Consider the following 12243-nt stretch of genomic DNA (forward strand, 5'->3'; position numbering starts at 1 on the left):
TTTCTTGCTATATTTTGGCCCGAAAACAGTGAATGAAGATAATCAAGGAGAAGAAAAGGATGTGGGGTTGTCAAGATTTGGTTTTCCCTTAAACTGACGAAATGATAAACTGGGCTTCCTCTTGGTATGCACTTGACCGATACTCCAAAAGCCTTATGGAACACATCAAACTAAGAACTTCATCATTTAAGACCATAACACAAGTTCTTGATATCCTGTTTTGGCCATTTTACGTGTTTTTCTTTCAACACTCCTGCCCTAAAACCTCCATTCTGAAGCTAAATTGACGGAATGATAATCTGGGCTTCCTCTCGTTCGACTCTGCTTATGTTTACCGTGTCCAACTCTGGAATGTCAAGGAACTAGATTGAACAGAACATTGGAAAGGTAATATGATTCGATTACAGTTCAACCACATGTCAAACTGAGAAGTAAATCCAAATGAGCAAACCGAACGCGCAGGATGAGGTTGGAGGTATTGACACGAGTACTCAAAGAAGAGACCATCAAGAAAACTGTCACAGAGGTAGAAACAAAGAAAAGATGGCACAAAGAGCACCTCGAGCAATTATTAACCATAATCATATAAACTCTCAGAACGCAAGCCATTCTACTAGGCCATGAACTCCCCACCCTTCTGTTTTACTTTTACCCTCTGATTCCTAGCTATATACTGGAGCACTTAGAAAGTTGGGATGGGGATCAAAGGCAACCAGACATGAAGATACAGATACTCCTCCCTTCATAGGGCACTGGGACATTTGTCAATGATCCTTATTGTCACAGACAAGATAAGACATGCAATGAAAAGGGATGTAAGACAGAAAATACGTGCAATGAAAATAAGCAAACTTGTTGGAGGTTGGGATTTCTTTAACACCCAACCAATCCCATGACAAACTTGAATGCATACTACTTATCTAATAATTCAGGTAATTTCTAATTATCAAACAAATACAGGGTCAGTAACTCCAGATGTTTAGTTCTCATGATGCGGCAACCAATTTGCATCTCGAACCCAAGTAATAAGATTAAACTGAAAGAAGGAAAAGATGCCCCTATCTAGCATGAATTTTGGAAAAGACAGCAATGAAATTGCACTAGAAAAAGCCACACCAAATGAACAAAGTCTCACATGGATTCCTATGCCATTATCTTGGCAGATCTTATGTACAAACTGTCCACAACCTTGCCAATGTTGGAAATGGTTTCTAATGTTGCTGGGAAGATTGCATCTGGCTTGGGATCATCAAAGATGACGAGGCACCCAGCACCCTGATCCAAAGTCCCGGCAAACTTCTTGTCCAGAATCATCTGAGATAACTTCTTCTCCACATGATCAACAGGCAGTTCAATCAGCTCAGCAACATGAGGAATCTCAACCCTTGAGTAAGGCTCAATTAACCTGCATAGGTTTTGTTCCAGGAGTGTATCATACAGGGACGATAGATGTCTGTGAACAATTGGATCATCCTCTAACTGAGCCCTATAATCTCGCAATGCAGTCTCAAAGAACTTTAAGGAGCGCTTTGAATGAGCATCAGCCACAGCTTTCATAGCATCCAACTCTGGTCCCACATACTGCAGGCCTGCTTTTGAAGATATTATCCCGGCCACATCATCAGCCTGGTTAACCATGATCTTGCACAACAACATGTACTTAAGACTAAAGACTGCCCTAGGATCTTCAAGAGCATTGAAAGCTTCAAATGCTTCAAAGAAATAGCTGTAGGCAGTCTTGTAATCCTTCTCTTCTGCATGGAGGATCCCACTCTGCAAATCTATGGTGCCCTGTTGTGCTGGAGGGACATAGATAGCATTTGCCTCTGTTCTTGCAGCTGTAAGTGCGGCCTTTGCCTTGGGAAGGTTTCTCAGAGAGAAATGGAGTTTACTCTCTAACAAATCTATGTCCACAAGAAGAAGTTTGTCATCTAATCTCCTCACCTCCTTAACAAGGCCTGTTAGAAGGGTTAAAGCTTCTGCATATTCCTTGTTCTCCATCAAAAGTGCAGCAAGCCTTGCTTCTACTCGTTGTCTAAGAAAGGTACGCTTCTCAGCACGTGTCCACTGAACCATTTCTTTGCAAAGGGATATCTGGAGATCAGATGTTCCAGGTATCTTGGCCACAGCATCAATAATTCCTCGGACTATCTTTGCAGTTTTAGCCTTGGGAATCAAGGAGAAAAAGGGCCTCAATTGAGTCAGAAGGCTCCGAAGCTCCTCAGCCCTACTTTCTTGTCTGAGAAGATCTGACAGATTTGAAATGGCTTGTTCTTTTATGCGTAAAGCTTCTGAAGAAGAGGACGGGTTGTCAAGTATGCGGTAAAGCATGGATATGGCCTCTGCTGGGTCCTTGGCTTCTAAAGCCTGTGCTATTGAGTCTGTTGTAGCAGGGAGATCTGATGATGACATGGCCACTGCTGCCAAAATTTGGGTCCTGTGAGCCAATAGTGATCAAACAATTTGATGAAGAAAGCCACAATAATTGAACCTGTTACATGAAAAATGAAATAAAATGTTTTCTGCCTCAAAAGATGGAAAACTCATAAGATACCTTGTGAAGTTTAAATTTTCAAATGAAGTTGTACTTTTCACCAACTTGTTTAAATGGAAAATAGTAAACCATGTACAGTCAATCAATTAATTTAATGAGTGTTGCAATATGCAATTTCCATACTAATTTACTGATGCTTTAAAACTTGTGATACCGCCAACCTTGTTAAATGGTTGGTAACTTCAGATCAGAATTTATTGGAAGTAGGTCCATGGTACTAATGTATTTATCCACAAATTTTCAAAAGAAAAAAAAAACAAGAAGAAACATAGAGTTTCAAAAAATGGGGCATCTACCAGTGTGGATAGAACATCATTTATATTGCAATAGTTTAATGCATCACTAGCCAATTTAAACCTTGAGCTATAACTGAAATTAAGTGACAGAGAGAAGTAAGCTCATTACCTTTTTTTTTGACTAATTTATTAGATGTTGCTAATTAGTAAAGCATTACTTCTTTCTGTACATGGAAAATATCTTAACAGCCTTTTAGTTTTTGGACAAAAAATTAACATGCAAAGAAATAAAGAGACACCAGCACGGTTGAAAGTATCAATACACCTCTGTGTATCAGCAGAGGTGTATCGGTACTTTAACCGATACGCCTTTTATTTATTTTTTAGTTCTTTTCTAAATTTTAATTTTAAGTATAAAGAGTACAGAGAGGAGGGGGAGAAGGGCAAGGAAGAAAGAGATATGAAGAAGGATGACACTGATCTGATGAAAGAAAAGGGAAAAAGTAGTGGGCAGGAGGATGTTTTTGCAGGAGGGAAGATACACGTGGAAGAGGACCAGCTGATGAATTTCGCCAATAGAATGGGTCTTAATCCAGAGAAAACAGATGAGGAGATTATTCAAAAAAAAAAGGCAGGAAAAAAGGGGGGGGGAAAAAGAATGAAAAAAAATGAAGGAAGTGGAGAAATTAATTAATGATGTTGAAGGGGACAAAGAGTTTAATGCTGGGGGGAAGGAGGAAAGGATGCTTTTAGGAAGAAAGGGTGTTTGGGTTTTTTCAGTTAGTTCAATGAAGATCATCAGCTGGAATGTTAGGGGGCTAGGAAGTCCCACAAAAAGGAGGTTGATTAAGGAGATGTTGAAGAAAGAAAAGCCAGATATAGTTCTGATCCAAGAATCCAAGACTCAGGAGGTTGATAGGAAGTGGATTAGGAGTTTGTGGGGAGAAAGAAATTGTCAATAGTGCTATGCACCAACTTGGGGTGCTTCAGGGGGAATCATAACAGACTGGAAGGAAGATATGTTTTCTTGTTGTGATGAGCTAGTGGGAAGATTTTAAGATGGTTTTGATTGGGTCCTTACCAATGTTTATGGGCCAAATTCCTATAGAGAAAGGAATATGATGTGGGAAGAATTAGCAGTTGTTAGAGGTCTATGGGAAGGCCCTTGGTGCTTAGGAGGGGATTTTAATGTGATAAGATATGTGGATGAATCGTCTGAGGAAGACAGAGAGTTACCTTGAGTATGAGGAAATTCAACAGCTTTATTGAGGACTTTGAATTAAGAGACTTCCGACTAGGTCAATCCTGTTTCACTTGGTCCAATCTCCAGGCTAACCTGTTTTTGCTATAGGTTTTTAACGTCTCCAAATTGGGAAGAACATTGGGAGGATTTGAGGGGAAAGTCATTACCCAGAGTCGCATCATATTATTGGCCAATCTGCTTGTTTCAAAGAACCATCGAAGGAGGCCCTTCTTCTTTCAGGTTTGAGAACATGTGGCTCACCCATCCGGATTTTAAGACAAAGGTGAAGGAGTAGTGGAATCCCTATGTGCCACAACCTATAATGGGAAGGGCAAAAGTTTTTGAGAAAGCTGCAAAAATTGAAAGGGGAAACTAAAGAATGGAACATGGTGAAGTTTGGAAGACTGGAAGAGAAAAAAGGCAGCCTGATTGCACAAATTGAGGAGATTGACAGGAAAGAGCTCCAAGGTGTGACAGAAGGTCATGACTCATGATAGAGAAAGAAGATGGTCTCTGAAGAAGGAATTAGAAGATACTTTGTTGAGAGATGAGACTAGTTGGAAGCAAAAATCGAGAGAGAGAGATTAAAGAAGGTGATGTCAACACTAAGTTCTTTCATGCCTTAGCAAATGGCAGAAAAAGGATGAACTCAATTTCTTCTTTAGGGGGGGGGGGGGGACTGAATTTACAGATCAAGTAGAATATGCTAAAACTTTTGTTGATCATTTCCTATCAATATTTGGTAGGCCAATCACTAATAGATGGGATTTGGGAGGATTGGAATGGGGGAGCTTGGAAGAGAATCAAGTGGAAGCCTTCGATAAGAGTTTTGAGGAAAATGAAGCTAAGCAAACCATTTTCTCTATGGATAGATCTAAGGCTCTTGGACCTGATGGTTTCACTATGGCCTTCTATCAAGATTGCTAAGAGATAATTAAGAATGATTTGATGAAAGCATTCAGGGAATTCCATATGGGGAGTAATCCATCCAGGGATGAACTCAGCTTTCTTAGCTTTGACCCCAAAGAAGCAAGGTGCCACCCAGCCAGGAGACTTCAGACCCATAAGCTTAGTGACTAGTATTTATAAGGTAATTGCCATGGTCCTTTCTCTGAGGCTTAAAAAAGTGCTCCCCTCTCTCTTCTTCCAATACCAAGGGGCCTTTGTCCAAGATAGACAAATTATTAATCAAATTCTAATTGCAAGTGAGTGTGTGGACTGGGATTTTTTTTATCACTAAAATGAGAAGGTGTGGTTTTTTTATCACTAAAAAGATTAAAGAGGAAAGGAGTGGCAATCAAGTTGGACCTCGAGAGAGCCTATGATCTTGTGGACTGGGATTTTTTTATCACTAAAATGAGAAGGTGTGGTTTTGGGGACTTATGGTGTAAGTGGATCAAAGGATGCATGCAAACAAGTCACTATTCTGTTCTAGTGAATGGCACTGCAGTTGATTTCATTGAAGGGACTAGAGGCCTTAGGCAAGGAGATCCACTCTCTCCCTTTCTCTTTACTTTGGTAGCTAAGGTCTTGAGTAAACTGATTTCAAAGGCTAAACTCTATGGAACTGATCAAAGGCTAGTCAGTAGGGAGAGATAGAGTTTTGGTCTCACACTTGCAGTTTGCATATGATACCTTGATTTTTTGTGAAGGGGAGAGCAAAGAAGATGTGGAAAACCTAAAATTAGTTGTGAACTTGTTTGAAAGGATCTCCAACTTGAGATAGGTCTTAGAATCTAGTGGCTAGCATCAATTTAGAAGAGAGTGAGTTCAGAGATTTGGCTGCATTGTTGGGTTGTGAGATTGGAGATTAGTCTTTGTGTTATCTGGGATTGCCCCTTGGTGGAAATCCTCGATCGGTCAATTTTTGGAACCCAGTAGTAGAAAGGTTTGAAAAAAGATTGGCAAGTTGGAAGAGGAATTATATTTCTTTGGGAGGGAGAAGAATCACATTGATCAATTCACCTTGGCGAATCTTCCAGTCTACTACATGTCGGTCTTTAGAATGTCCCAAGCTATGATAAGAAGAACTGAGAAAATTATGAGGGACTTTTTGTGGGAGCCTAGGGAAGGGAAAAAAGATCATTTTATTAGGTGAGAGAAGGTGAAGGAGTTTGGGAATTGGAAATGTGGCTCTATTGAGTAAATGGCTTTGGAGATTCCCCAAAGAAAATGAGAAATTGTGGACTAGAGTTATTTCAAAAGTATCCATAGGCAATCAAGCAACAGTTGGGATGTGGGCTGCTTGCAGAGAGCTACCTTGGCTACCCCTTGGAAGGCCATCCATGACATTCTTTCTTTGTTTCTTCCCCATATAAGGTATGACTTGGCTTTGGTCAGAAAATCATATTCTGGGAGGATATCTTGATTGGGTACTCCCCCTTGTTAAAGGTTTTCCCTTCCCTCTTTGCTCTTTTCAGACTCAAGGGTAAACCTATTAGTGAATTTATCATCTCATCTCTTCCTCTTCAAACTTGAGTTGGAATTTGGGTTTTACTAAAACTCCAAGAGAATCTGAAATTTCTAGTGTCTCTACCTTGGTTAACTTGTTGAATTCAGTGGTTTTGGGGGGTAGTGTTTCAAATTCTAGAGTTTGGGCCCTCAATTAGTCAAGTTCTTTTTCTTACAAATCTTTCTTTAACTTTCTTGTTGCCACTTCCTCCTCTCCTTTCCCTATCAAGGAGATTTGGTTTCGACCCATCCCTCCAAAATTCAATGCTTTCTGTTGGGAAGTTTTCCATGGTTCCATCAACACTTGTGACTTGCTTCAAAAAAAAAGACCAAAGTGGCGCTTGCCCCCAAACTAGTGCTCCGTATGCTCCATATGTAAGCTGAATGGTGAGACTACTTTTCATCTCTTTATCTCCTGTCGTTTTGCTAACTTTATTTGGGAGCGGTTTTCCTCTCTGTTTGGTTGCAGTTGGAATCCTCCTACTAATTTGGAAGATCTTTTTAGCTCCAACATATTCAGGTGCTCTAAAAGGAGAGGCAAAGTGATGGGAAAATGCACTAGAGCAGCAGTGGCTTGGACAATCTGGGAGGAAAGAAATATGAGGATATTTGATGATAAGGAAAGGGGTAGAGATGTTGTGATTGAAGTGATATCTATAAGGGTGCCACATTGGATGAAAACTTTGAAAATATTAGAAAATTTTAAGACAAAAGATTTCTTCAAATCATGGGGAACAATTGCAAACGTTGCTTCTAGAAGACCTATTGTAACTGAATTTTGGTCCCCTCTGGATGTTGGGTGGAAGAAACTAAACTTTGACGGTAGTTGTTTGGGAAACCCTGGCCCATCAGGCATTGGTGGGGTAATAAGGGAAGAGAATGGAAATATCATTGCCATGTTCTCAGGCCCTATCCAGCATGGTGATGTGGTTAATTCAGAACTGAAGGCAGCAGTATTTGGAGTTGAGAAAGCTAAAGAGTTGGGGATTAACAGGTTGATTATTGAAGGGGACTCAAAAGTTGTTTTAAATTGGTTGAAAAAAGAGGAAGGAGCAATATGGAGATTAATAAATGAGTTCAAGTGCTTTCAGTGTTTTAAAAGCACAAGGCGCAAAAAAGGTGCAGGGGTCAATTTGCGCCCAAGGTGCAAGGCACAAGGCAAGGCGTGTGCCTTTTTGACGCAAGGCGCAAAAATTTTTAAAAATGCTAAAAAATAAAAAAAAAAGCCAAAACATTCAAAAAATGCAAAAAAAAATATATTAAACATAATATTAATAAAAAATACAAACTTTAAATTTTAAAATAAATGTTTTAAAAACCTATTATCTAAAATTAAAATACATAAACATAACATGTAAAGCATATTCAAATGTGAATTTAAAAATAAAATCAAACATATAAAAACATTTTCAAGTATGTAAAACCCACAATCTCTTTTTTTCCCTCAATTGCGTTACTTAAAGTAGCTAACGTGATGTAAAACATATCACATTCTCGATTCTACGAGCCGCCTTTGTGCCACGCCCCTCAAGGCAAGCCCAAACAAATCCATGTTAGGGTCCTAAATTCTTAGTTCTCACACAAAAAAATAATGATTTTATAATTTTAATAGATTTTTAAGAAGATATTTTAGTAGGAAGAATGAATGAACAACATTACCAACTCTTTAGCTTTTTCAACACCAAATATTGCTGCCTTCAGTTCTGAATTCACTACATCACCATGCTGAATAGGACTTGAGAACATGGCAATGATATTTCCATTCTCTTCCCTTACTACCCCACCAATGCCCGACAAGCCAGGGTTCCCCAAACAGCTACCATTAAGGTTTAGTTTCTTCCACCCAACATCCGGAGGGGACCAAAATGGTGATATTTCCTCAGGCGCACCTTTTAAATCACTAGGTGCTTTAAGCAGGCTTCTAAAGATATGGAAATTCACATAAGATGTGTTGGTTCGGCTGTCTTAATTTGTATGTTTATCTTTGTTGGGTCTTAAGTCATTAGTTATTGGGCCTTAGTTACTGGGCCTAATCTTATTTAGTGTTTATTTTGACTAGGTGTCCCATCACTAATCAGGGGCATTCTGGTCTATTTATGTAACATTATGTAATGTTCTTATATATAATAGATTAGGGCTGGCTGAGAACACTTCTACCGCCCATCTCATATCTTCTTCTTCTTCTCTTCTCATTCGACAGCTCTATTTCAGCAAACATGGTATCAAAGTGCTAATCTTTCGACTGGTTACAGCAGCCGCCTCTTCTTCTACTCGCAGTTAACTCTTTCACTTCTTTTTTTTTGGTTGCTGCAAAGAAACCCTAGGGTTGGTCGTAGAACACAGCTGGACCTACATCTAGGGTTTCCCTTGGTTGTAGGGCCCAAGGGGAGTTAGACCCAGAAGCTGATGCCCTAATAGACGCAGTACAGCAGATTGTAGCCATTCGGCTAAGATAGATCTGTGTAGAACAGATCTAGGCGGAAGGACTAATCTCAACAGTCCTAGAACTGTTCGTGGGTGAGGTTATAACCTGCGATAGCAGTGCTTAGCACACAGTAGAAGCCAACACAGCAAGTTGCAGGCTGCGGCAGCAGTGATTAGAACACAGCAGAAGGTAGCACAACAGATTATAATCTGTGACAACAGTAATTAGGGCACAGTGTGCAGTGCAGTACTCGGTGTTTCAGCTCTGTGTCGGGTTCTCAGGACTGAGTTTACAGTGCAGCAAGTTCCGTAAGTGTGAAACAGTTCACTATATCTTGTGTTTACAGTCTTGACATTTACGAGTAAGAGAAGATGTCTTCCATATCCAGGGAAGTGTCTTCTAGAGATGTTAGGGCTTGTAGGAGATCTCCTAATTTGGAGAATCCAAATCTGCACAGCCTACAGATCACAAGTGTGTTGTTGGATGAGTACAACTTTAGAGAAAGGTCTGTCTCAGCCATGCTTTTCATCACATCCCGGGAACTCACTGGTTACTTGGACGGGCAGAAGAAGGAACCTGAAGTGGGGTGTGCTGAATATGCAACTTGGCGCAAGGAGAATGCTACAGTTATGTCCTGGCTACTTGCCTCAATGACTCCAAGAGTAGCTAGGACTGTTCAACATTTCTTCACGGCTGCCAAGATATGGGAAAAAGTTTCTAAAACCTATGGGCAGAAAAAGAATAATGCCAGAATTTACAGACTGAATCAAGACATTGTTGCCTTGAGGCAAGGAGATATGAGTGTTGCAACATATTTTGCTACACTAGAAGGACTATGGGAAGAGTTAGATCACCACCTTATTATTGATTGGGAGAATGCCAGAGACAAGGAAAAGCATGACAAACAAGTTGAAGAGGGTAGAGCATTTAAGTTTCTAGCTGGCCTAGATCCTATATATGAGAGCATAAGGTCCCAAATTCTGGGAAGGGATGAAATGCCAGACTTACATCATGTTTACTACCTTGTGAGGAATGAAGAAGTGAGAAGAAAAGAGATGCAGGTTGATACTCAAACTAAACTAACTGAACAGTCTGTGGAACATTCGGCCCTAATCTCTACAAATCAAAGGGGAAACAGGCACTCTGACAAGAGACAGCTGAAGTGCACCCACTGTGGAGGGGAAAGGCATGTGAAAGAGACCTGTTGGGTTCTCCATCCGCATCTGAAGCCAGCTGCATTGAGGAAAGATAAGAAGCATCAGAAGGGTCAATTTGCAAGTGTGAATCCGGCTACGGGTCAAAGTGATGATGGTTCAAAACACTCATCCATAGTTACTTCCTCTTCCATGGGACAGACCACTAATTCCCCTGGAACCGGGTCCTTGGGTTTTACTGCCGATGAGGTAGAGGTACTTAGCCGGGCCCTAGCCCGTCTAAGGACCAATTCTCTTCCATCCTCCTCCCTTGCCAGATCAAGTATTGTCTCTACCTTTAGTGCATCTAGTACTATTGATCCTGCCTCTTGGATTATTGATTCTGGTGCAACTGACCACATGATACACATGTCTTCTCTATTTTCTTCCTATCATTTAATGTCTGGCCAAGATAAAATGAGGGTTGCTGATGGTTCTCTCTCTACCGTCTCTGGGAAAGGAGTGGTTGACCTAAGCAAGGACCTCTCACTCAAATCTGTCTTGCATGTTCCCAATCTTTCTTCAAATCTCTTATCTGTTTCAAAGCTTACCAAAAATTTGAATTGTAGCATAACCTTTTTTCCTACTCATTGTGTCTTTCAGGACAGATTGACGAAGAGAACGATTGGGAGCGGTCATGAGTGTGGAGGTCTCTACTACCTTGATGCAGACATCAGTTCGGCCTTACAAACATCTGCTACTAGTAGTCAGTCCAATGTGGAGTCAATAGCTAGGTTACATCTGTGGCATGCTAGGCTAGGTCATTTACCGTTTTCATCATTAGAAGTGTTGTTTCCAGAATTATTCAAAGTTGTTTCAAGTCAAGAGTTAGTTTGTGAAGTCTGTCAACTATCAAAGCAATGTAGAACTGTTTATCCAACTTCGAGTAATGACATTCAAGCTCCTTTTGACTTAGTCCACTCTGATGTTTGGGGCCCCTCTCCCATTATTTCTGTTGATGGCTTTCGATACTTTATCAATTTTATTGATCACTTTTCTCGATGCACATGGATCTACTTATTAAAAGCACGAGAAGAAGTATCGCGGGTAACCATGACATTTTGCAAAATGATTGAAACACAATTTGGCACGAAGATCAAACAATTCAGGTCAGATAATGCTGCAGAATACTTTGAAAGGTCCTTGAATCTGTTTATGGAAGATGCTGGAATAATTCATCAGTCATCTTGTGCTAGTACCCCCCAATAGAATGGGGTTGCTGAACGCAAGAATAGGCACCTATTGGAGACTGCTTGAGCCTTACTATTTCAGCACAAAGTTCCAAAAAACTATTGGTCTCAAGCAATCCTTATTGCATCATATCTGATAAATCGAATGCCATCCAAGGTATTGGGGATGAAAACCCCTTTCTCTGTTCTTTGCCCTCATCTTCCTGACTTTTCTCTTTCACTGAGAGTCTTTGGTTGTGTATGCTTTATACATGTCAAGGATCCGAAGAAGACCAAATTGGATCCTAGGGCTACAAAGGGAATTTTTTTGGGGTACTCCCCTACTCAGAAGATACAAGTGTTATGATCCAGTCATCAAGAAAAAATGTCACAAAGGATGTGGTATTCTTTGAGTCTCAATCCTATTTTCATTCTTCCCAGAATCCTCTTCAGGGGGAGACTAGTGGGATGGAAGAGGATTCTTTTGTTCCCCCATTCTTTGTGCCTCTCTCTACCTCAGGCCTTCCATCTTCTCCTCCTAATCCACCTAGTTGTGGTATCCCGGGTGAATCTAATGAGGCTCCCATTGTACCAACTACTACTAGTGATGTTGCAAATATTACTGAAGACTCCAACAGGCTGCAAAGAGATATCAGAATCACCTACAACAGAAGGAAGAAGGGCCCTCTAACTCATGACAACAACCAATTGGACTCGGATCAACCTGTCTCAGAAACTCAAGGTAATCCTATCAGTTCCTTTGACTTGGATCTTCCTATTGCCCTTCGTAAGTCTACTCGTTCTTGTATTATCAGACACCCCATTGCTGATTTTGCGTCTTACTCACATTTGTCTCCTCGTTATTGTTCTTTTGTGTCTGCTCTCTCTTCTGTGCATGTTCCTACCAGGTATTCTGAGGCAGTATCTGACCCAAAATGGAAAGAGGCTATGGATGAAGAAATGAAGGCCTTA

The 12243-nt window shown here is 40.5% G+C and overlaps 1 pseudogene across 2 annotated transcripts in view; it reads right to left on the reverse strand.

Annotated features, from left to right (window-relative positions):
- Window positions 1–916: 916 nt before the first annotated feature.
- The window catches only part of LOC104586580 (26S proteasome non-ATPase regulatory subunit 11 homolog pseudogene), a 33240-nt pseudogene continuing 21913 nt past the window's right edge, over window positions 917–12243 (reverse strand). Inside the window, exon 3 of one of the 2 annotated variants that reach the window (XR_016083741.1) lies at window positions 917–2491. The product of XR_016083741.1 is annotated as a 26S proteasome non-ATPase regulatory subunit 11 homolog pseudogene, transcript variant X1 (transcript). The remainder of the gene's footprint in view (window positions 2492–12243) is intronic. The other variant, XR_016083742.1, reaches the window with a different exon arrangement.

Source organism: Nelumbo nucifera, chromosome 3 (genome assembly GCF_055504915.1).
Source record: "Nelumbo nucifera cultivar China Antique chromosome 3, China Antique-T2T, whole genome shotgun sequence".
NCBI classification, from domain to species: Eukaryota; Viridiplantae; Streptophyta; class Magnoliopsida; order Proteales; family Nelumbonaceae; genus Nelumbo; species Nelumbo nucifera.